The sequence below is a fragment of the Gavia stellata genome, chromosome 9 (assembly GCF_030936135.1).
Source record: "Gavia stellata isolate bGavSte3 chromosome 9, bGavSte3.hap2, whole genome shotgun sequence".
Taxonomy (NCBI): domain Eukaryota; kingdom Metazoa; phylum Chordata; class Aves; order Gaviiformes; family Gaviidae; genus Gavia; species Gavia stellata.
In genome coordinates this window covers 7,858,182-7,868,181 of record NC_082602.1, presented here as the reverse complement: position 1 = coordinate 7,868,181, position 10,000 = coordinate 7,858,182, and positions in this window count along the sequence as shown.

Here is a 10,000-nt window from a genome sequence, read left to right as displayed (position 1 = left end):
TTGAAGAAGAGAAAAGAATACTTCTCTTTTGTTAAAAATCAAAACACATCTTACATCTCTAGTGACAGCCGAGTTCAGTGCTCTTCCGTAATTGAGATTCCAAAATTTACTGAAAAGTGATGACACAAACATACAAGATAAAGCCACTCCATAATGCCTAGGGATTCAACTTGACAGTTTCAAAACACTGACTCTGTAAAAGCATGGCTGGAAATTGCAGGACAACTGAAGCTTAAGTGCAAGAGGCACAGGCTGCTGGTAGAGAGGAACCCTGAAGGATGGAACAGAGAAACTAATTAGGGTTCCTATTCCATCAGAGCTAATCCTGTTCAGTTTAGTAAACTCAGCAATAAGTATCGATGCAGTACCTTCATTGTCCTTTGAAAGCTGTATCCCCACTTAATATCAGTGCTAAACACAGTATTGTTCTGCTTTCACCTAAATTTTCCATCCTGCAAAATAAATCTCATCGACATCTCCCAATTTGTTTCTTATCTTCATCCTCTCCATCTAGACTGAATTTTTCGGCATCCTTGCGGAAAATCTTCTGCTTTGGCCAATCTGTTCTAAATGCACAGTTATTGCATGTCTTTGTGCTCAGAAAGGAGACACTGTTTGCCAGGTTAAGGCTTATTTTTGTGGTACATCCTAATCATACAACTCGAAAATCAGAACACACACTACTGATTGTGGTTTCCCTATAGGAAACTGTGTGAGCTTTCCATTGCTGTCTTCCTGATCTTTCTGCATCTTTGTTTCAGAAATTGTGTAAGAGCAGGAAAATGAAAAGTTGAGGAAGAGGGAATGGGATATGAATGAGTACCTCAGCAGTCAAAGAGCAGAAGGAAGGCTTGCCACCACTCAGCTCTGAGGATGAGACAGAAAGTGAGGGAAAGGCTAAATATGGAGAAAGGACAGCTGCCAAGAAAGGAGCTGTCTAAAGAGAACAGGAAGGCAGCCATGGAAATACCCATTTCAGGATACCTACTTTTAGGAGGGACAGGTGGTGTAACTCACTGGAATCCCAGACCCAGTTAAGCTTTCACCTGGCTCACGAGTTTACAGCCAAACACCATTTGTTTATCCAACTCTTTGTGGAGAACATTCCTGAATTAACTCGGTGCTTCTTCATTGGCCATTCAGAGATTCATCTTCTGAATCAAAACAATAAATTTAAAACCTTCCCCCAATGAACTGTGAAACACAGGGAAAATTTCGACTAGGACCAGAAGAAATGGTTGCTTGTTTAAAAAAGAGTAGTTCCCTTTCCATTAGGCACATTCTGGCCCAAGCCTGTGTTCAACACCGACATGTAAGCAGCCTTGATATGCACTAGTCACGAGGGACACACCTCAGCCTGATGCAGCATATCCCAGCAGTCTCAACAATTCCAACAGCATGAAGAAAAAAAAATTCAAACAGAGCAGTGAAACAACACTTCTGCAGGTTTAAAAAGCTCTAGCCACTCCATATTGAAATGTAATGGTTTGCAGTCATGCCCTGGTGTTAGCTACAGCTCGTGCAGCGAAGGCTTGAGGCACGTAAGGATAGGCTTTACCATTACCTTGCAAGACATCAACTAAGTGTTGTGCCATTGGCCTCCAATGCTCACAGCAGTAGCTCACAAATGTAAACATGTCCAACAGTTTCCCTCACCCGCTTCCCCCGAGACCAGTGACACACTGTATCAGTCAATAGAGTGTGACTTTTGTCAGGGCAGATGTAGCCTCCTGCCCGCAGAGAATATCACCTTTACATGGTGAAGATACAGGCAGGCTGTCACCAGCCATTGCTGGAATAACAGGTGAGACTCCAAACTTTGCTTAACCCTAAATCACCTGGGCTGCTCTGTCTTGTTGGCTGTTGGGTTGGTCCTCTAGAAGACATGGATCTATATGAGCTTAAGCCATAAAACTTGGTGTGTGCTATAAAGCCACAGATAGATTGTTGAACACCATAAAAATAATTCATATAACATAATACAAATATTAACATATTCAAAATTTAAAACCCGACCCAGAATTTAGTTGTAGGTATATCTTCTAGTCTTGAGGCAACCTATCATGCCTGACAGAAACATTTTGTATGTCAGGAAGGTATCCTAATTTACCATTAAAAGTGATTTCAATTATATTTTTCCCTGCTTCCTTCCAAAGCTGCTCTTTGCAATTCTGGGAGAATAGAGGGGCCAATCTGGCTTAATTTGCTTTTTCAACAATCTTAACTGAATCCATCACCAAGGAAATGGATTAAACTATGAGGCTGTCATACACTTTCATATGGTAGGAAGGCAAACATACACTCAGAAGATAAAGGGTGGGAGTCTGAATATATTCTCTGCAACAATGATAAACCTTTCAGATGTCTTTCTTTACAGTGCTTGAGGAAATTCACATTATAAAATAATATACTGAGTTAATATTTAAAATATGAGTTAGAAAAACCTGAAGAAGTCAACTTCCTAAATTTAACAATCTGGCTCTTGAGTGTAAACACATGAAAATCATCCATTTCAAAATGGGAGGGGGAAATTACATGGGTATCAGGAAAGCAAAAAACTGCAACACAGAAGGTAATAATCAAATTCATCTTTCTAAGTACAGTCTCGGGCAAAAGACTTACACCATAACATAAATTAGTTCCATTGAAACTGCAATTTTATCTTATTAGTTTAACTACAATATTTCCAAGCCCCCAAAATATATAAAACTGATCAAAGTGGCATACAGTAAAAAACATTGCTTTTTAAAAATAAAAGCTTATTGTAAAACTTGCTTTTCTTAGCAATGTCCATAATATTCATTTACAAGAGCACATGTTGATTTTCAGCCTCTCCTTTAAAAAAGGCTTCATTTAGATACCTGTTTACTTGTTAATCCTGTGTTTGGAACACACTAGGAAAACTAGAACCACATTGAAATTCTATAACTAACATATATTTAAACACTGGAATATTTAAATAATGCAAAACAACTGAGTTGTGATGGTATTACTGATTCTAACAAAGAACACACCCATCAGCATCTAGCATAAACAAAACCATCCCGATTCTACCATCATCCTTCTTCTAAACAAATTATCAAACCGAAGCCACTCCACACCCCGAAGCAAACTGCTAGAACACAAAATGACTAAAAAAAGGCATTACAGCAGACTGTCTATACAGGGAGTTACCTTTTTTCCTTTCTTTTTCCTGTGAGCTGGTTTAGCATTTTTCTCCTTTGCTTCCTCACTCATTTTTCAGCAGGTAAATATACAGGGGAAGGGGAATAAAAGAGATCACTGCTTGTATTCCAACATGCAAAGCCACTGCAAATATTCACAGCACTGAAACCAAAGTCCATCTGCTGACGTTTCTCAGACAAGTAACAGAATAACTGCTGTTTAAAGGCAGTCTCTGCTCCTCCTGCACAGCCTTGAATTGCTCATAGCCTTGCTCTGTTTTCCTCAGTGAGAAACTGGGTGTTCTCACATCAGTCTGATTCCTCTAAAGAAAAGAAAAATGGTTTTCCTCTCTCATTCTTAACTAGCCTTTACTCCTGAGATAAGATCTTGTCAACGCTTTCCAGCTTGGTCATCCACAGCGCTTCCAGTCTCTTAAATGGGGTTGATGAGCCACACAGAAATTAGCTGCAGACGGCTGACAAGTCTGAGAAGCGTTCACCAGTGGATGATTTGCCGTTTCTTGCAGACGGAGAAAGTGAGCTTGAATTGCTCTGATTGCTGGTCGCGTACAATACCGACATGTGTTGAATGCATCAGGGCATACCAGAAAAGGAAGCCTCCAAGAGTGATAAAAGATCAGGTTACTGGATCTTAAAGCCACTCCCAGGCAGATTCAAACAATAAAAGGCACAACACGCTGCTGAAGAAATTGCTAGATGAGATGTTTACGTTTCCAACAGCTCCATATCCCCATCCAAAGGACCTGCAAATTGCCACTTCGAACAATAAGGTTTATAATATTAATTATTCATCTCATAAAAGCAGAAACAATATTCCAGCAAAACACATATTTACAACTATCCCTGCCTGTGAGAGCTTGCTCCTTCCTTGTATGCCTGTTCCTATGACAGGATTTGTACAGTCTCTCTACTAATGCAGCTCTCAGAAGCATTACGTGCCTCATGTATGTGCATGACTGGCAGGTTACAGATCACGTTTCCACATGCTGCTGACCTACTCCACAGAATGCTTTGGCTACTTCCCTACAAGTCTCATGGAAAAAAAATCCCGAGAGGTCAGAGACTTTATTCCAATAATGCTCTCCCCTCTGCGCCCATTAAGACACATTACACACAACCCACACATTACCAACAGCCATGACAGCAGTCATTCAAGACATGTCTAAATTATGTCAGTAGCACATTTAAGACTATGCACCTCCACATCCACAGATTCCTATATTGACCTTGCCCTGTTGGATCTCCTCTCTCCTGCCAAGCTAGCTGGGGGACTGTGAGGTGAACGGGTGAAACAGGTATCAGACATCATGCAATAGCCCCATCCACTGCACTCGTACTGCGGACCTGAGTTAGCAAAATACTAATTTGCCCATTTCTGAGGACTCCAGTCACATCAGAGGTGCCAAGTGACAATAAGGGGGTTTGTTTTGTTGTGCTTTTGGTTGTTTTGGGGTTTTGTGTTTGTTTGGTTTTTTTTCTTAAAACAGACAACCTCCAATTAATACATGGTTTGTTTGAGGGGGGTTGAGGTCAGTATCAGGATCCTCCTGCCTCCCATCGTTTCACATCTTCCCACCCTTCACCCTCACTTCAGTAGCATTTCACTCATGACAACCAACACACATACCACAGACTAAGAAAAGAAGATTTAATGCACTGATTCATAATGCTATTTGCCTCAAAGCTTTCTCCTTGTATCATTCTCTACAATTGAATTTCAGTGAGCAACCACAACAGCACCATCACACGGAAGCTGTTTTCTGTGCGTTGGCAACAAGTCCTTGTGCTTCACTGTCTTCATGCGCTGGAAACAAACCGGCACCATCTGAACCTGGGGCTCCAAACTAGGGAGATAATTCTCCACATCAGCCTAGTAAGGTTGATATTTTGAGGAACGCTACCTCATAAGGTGCAGAGTTTAAATAAACACTATTAAGAGACTACTGATAAAATTTACCTTGGATCTTCCCTTAAGTCATTGGCATACAATGAAATTTATACTTATAAAGCAGTATTTTTGCACAAAACCCGTAATTTTCACAGGCAGTCTGTTTTTAATGGCTGTCTCACAGAAAGAAAAAGAACCCCAGCCTTTCCCAATTTCACATTTTTTATAGATGTTATGTTACAAACTAAAGTGCTCTCTGCTGGTTAACAGTGGGTAAAACAATGCTTAAACACTCAAATACCATATCCTATCCTAATGCACAGGCAAAGCAAAGCTCTTCTCTTCAAGACTATTTTTTACTATGTGTGCATCCCCTGGACAACACATTATTTTCTGAAATAAGTCTAAATAGGTAGAGCTCAAGTATAATTCAAGTGTGTCTTCGAAAAAGTTAAGGCTTGGATACATTAAAATAGCTAGCTAAAAGAAAGCTTCTAATTTGTGGCATGCTTAGCTAATTGTATGCATATAAAGTAATTTTGTATTACTTTTTAAATGAAAAGGTCATAAAGAACATTCATGCTTCTTCAGGAATAAAAACAACAAAAAAATCCTCTTTCCAGAGCAACCTATTAGCTGTCAAGAAGTTGACACATTCAAACCATTCACTGAGCTCAGTATGCAGAGGGAGGAACATCACAGGTTCCACTGAACTTCGGTTATTTAGCTGTGTACCTGAGTCCAAGCCCATGAGATGGAAACTGTTTATTAGGTTTTAGGACTCATGTCCTGTTTCTAACTCAGAGCACTCAATTATTTCTAAACCATCAATACCTTTAGTGGCTACCTATTTCAGAACCCCTTTCATTTTTCCTGTTTTCTCTCTCATTTTCACAAAAATGAGTAATCTCCCAAGCACTGGTATATTTAGAACATGAAGGAAAAATCCAGATAAGCAATAGAAGAATTTTATAGTCACAAGATGCTCTGAGATGTAGGAAAAGCTCTCACACTCCTCTCCCCCCATATTGCTCAGCTAACCATAGCAACCCTGCTGAAAAGAAATGTAATGAATCTGTCTTCCGCTGTTTGAAGTAATCATTCATATATCAACATTTAGACCCTTTTATGAGTTATTTTTCAGTTCCTCCTTACCTCAAAAAATTTGCCAAGTTCTTTTACTCCAGGTAAAGCCACTATGACAGAAGGAGAAGCTTAAGTGTTAGATATGAGTACTTAACAGAAATACACAGGAGATTTCTTAGGAAAGGCTTTTGGGAAAAAAAAAATTCTTCAAATCATGCCTTTGAACTTTCTTCCTCTGCAGAAGCCACAAAAATTATCTTTGATAGTAAAACTACTATCAAGTGACTGCTGACATCAGTCCATCTCTAAATAATACTAAAGAAATTATTCAAATTAACCTTCTTCCATCCCCAGGCTTTTAGCATAATCAGCCTAACTGTGTATTTAAATGCCTAAGATGGCTGAAGTGGAAGGAGGAAAGTCAAACAAGACTGCCTGAAAAAAATTAAGATTTTCAAGCATCCAAGAAAAGTCTCTTACACAGATTAAAGTGCTGCTACAAGCATAAAACCTGAATAAAAAAAATTGGTTTTGAAAAATAATAGAAATCAAGGAAGATTTAACATTTTAGAAGTGAGCTCCAACTCAAAAAAGCAAACAAAATTAAGACAGAGCAATACCAATGCAGAATTACATTAAAATATTCTAAGGAAACGTTGCCATTCAGAAAGAATCCATGCTTAAACATACTGCAACACTACTATGATCAAGGGACCAGTCTGATAAATTACAAATCACAGTTATTAGTCTAGATAGTCCTTGCTCACAGAAACATTTTCTTTTTTATAACGCTCACAACAGTTATTTCTTTGTGGAAGTGCACGTGTATTTTTGGGTATGTTTTCATAAGCTACAGCAAAGGAATAACATGCAGAAGTGTAACACTTCGCAATTGCATAGCTCCTTGAAAAACTGAAATTAATACTACTGTACTTCAAAATCTTTAGATTATTGGTGAGAACACACACACTGCTCCCTGTAAGTTACTGCTTAATTAGAGTAGCATCTAGAAGTGAACTTTCACAACCTCGTTGATACATATCAGTTCTAGGACAGTTCTATTTTTAAATCAAAATAACTCGCATAAGAGGACAAGAGGATAGGCCAAGTTCTGTCTATCAGTACAGTTCTATTTATAAATTAGAGTGACTTGCACGCAAGAAGCAAGGGGTATGCAATTTGTTATTGGTAACCTGTTCTGTAACTGTGTGCAAGGGGTTTTAAAAAGAACAGCTATGACAGACTTACTTGCTTTACCAAAACAACATCCAATTCCAAATAGCCAAACTACTTCAAAGTCTAAAGGACTAAGAGTGTGGAGAAAACAGGGCAGACAAAAAGCCAGCTTACTCTTTATATGTGTAGAAATCCACAAGCTTCATTTAACAAAAGCTTGTGCCATTCAATGTTTACTGTAAGATCACTTTGCAGATGGACTGCTTAGTACTTCCTCTTGCATCTTAAGAAATATTCTGTGCTATGATAAGCAAAAATTCAAGGTTAAATCAAGTATTACCTAGACAGGAATGGAATTTGTGCTGAGAGGGTGGAAGGCAAAATAACTCTAATCCTCTTTCTGCAACAAAATTAAAACCAACTTAAAGTCATACGCCTTTTACGTACAATGTATATTTTCCTTTCAAATATGAAAGGAAGCATTCTGTGAAGACATAAAAAAACTAAGGAAAAAAAAATAGTTTTGAGGTCAGCCTCAGTTCCTTTTCCAATTCCCTAATGTGAGCAAAATACCAGTTAAAAAAATGACGATTCAAATACTGCCATTACTGACTTAATTAACTTATAATAGGCTTTTAACACAGCCTATTTTCCCATCTGCTCTTGTTTGCAACGATGCATGTGTGTAGAGGTCCATTTTTCCATGCCAACATAAAAACAGCCCAAAACCTACTTATCTTCAGGCTAAGATTATGAGAATAGAATGGTGGTTACCACTTAGTAACCATGCCTAGTTATGACATGGTTCACTATAGATTTTTTGGCCTAAAAATGACACACTATAGGCTAACATTGTCCCACTTGATTTCCCTCCTCCTTTTAAATGGAGGTGTATCATCAGTTCAGACCTGGAGCAATATTCTAGGGTAGAAGCAGAAGTCAACTAAAGCCATAAGAAAGAAGAGCTTTCTGATCAAACCCTCAATAAAGAGAGCTGCAAACTCTCCTGCGCTATCAGGAAAGAAGTTACAACTCCTTCAGGAGGACAAATATCTACACTGAAAAAGAGATTTATTCTTATCTTAGAAAGACTAAGTGAGAATAAAATAAAAGCAAAGACAAGGCAACCCAGGTTTTAACTCAGGTTAACAAGTTAAAATTAATTTTTGTATTTAAGTCCGGGGCTGAACATGAGATGCTAACATCAAAACGAAGCTGTCTAGTCTTCACAGTTACTTTAACATATGTTAGCTAATTGAATTTAGGAGCCTTGAGGACAAACATATCCCTTGAGGATGGAACTGAAGGGAGTCTGGGAGTGAAGTCCAGAGTGGCTGAGAAGTTACTCTGAGGGAGAGAGAAAGCTAAGGGATTAAATTCCTTCCCTTGCTTCCTTAAGGGCGGGGGGGGGGGGGGGGCAGGCGGAGTTAGCTTGCCTTGAAACATCCCTCAGCAACTGAAGTTTGTGAGAATTCCAGTTCATTAGCAGTGGGATACCAAACCAAAAATTAGGTAAGGAACAAAGAGTCATACCACAAAAAACCTACAAAATGTGTTAGCTAGTACAAAGTTAAGTCTCTGCCAGCTGTATTTGAAAATAGTTACACAAAGAGAACATACTTTATATCCAAGCTCTATAATTTCCTATTTACCCGAGATACTTCATGATAGATTCTGGTTTTGATTTCACTACTTTCATATTTTGCAAGACTTTTTTTTCCTGTTATTTTATAGGGGTTCTTTTAAGTTTAAACCTAGAAAACCAGACCATTTTACTGAACTAAGATGGCAGGTTTTATACTAAGCACATATATTGCTGTCAGTAAAATCTTGTAGAATAATGATGGGAGTGAGATCAGCCCATTTTGGGCAAAATTCCACAGGACCAGAGTGTAGGGCAAAGAAGCCCCACCCTACAAAGCAATACTTCAGACTATGTATTTCAAGGTCCCTTTACATCAGAAACCATGGCAGGATTTAGAAATTTGCCTGCCAGCACAAGGTGCTTCCCAGCATGCAGCATCTTCCCATGTTTACATTTAGGATAGAAGAGGATGCAAACTAATCAAGGAGCTGCCTCTCCCAGGGCTGGTTTTCACCAGGCCGTGTAGCAGCACCATGGCCAGGGGCCGGTGTGAGTCACCTTTCCATGGTGCTTCCTTCACAGTGAGCCATCAGGCCAGCAGGTCAGGTCTCATGTCATTACAGAGGTTCACCAGTTTGGTTATTAGACAACAGTGCTCCAGAACAGCACAGGGAGGTGGTGGAGTCACCATCACTGGAGGTGTTCAAGGAATGTGTGGACATGGCATTACAAGACACTGTTTAGTGGGCATGGTGGTGTTGGGTTGATGGTTGGACTTGATGATCTTACATGTCTTTTCCAGCCTTAGCGATTCTGTGATCTCTGTGGTTGCTGTATATTAAATCCAGCCTAATGTCAACCCCGTTAAGACAAGTATGTGGGACAATGGAAGGTAAGAGACAGATGAAGCAAGTCTATACATAGGTGCATGTGCAGCCTTTTTATTCCCCAGAATAACACTTATTTTGACAATCACAGAAAAAAGGACAGTAGCTTCACAAGCCAGGAAAATGCTATAAGCCTTCGTGACAGATTATTCACAACCCTACAAATTCACTGAACTAGTAAGTGCTGAACAAC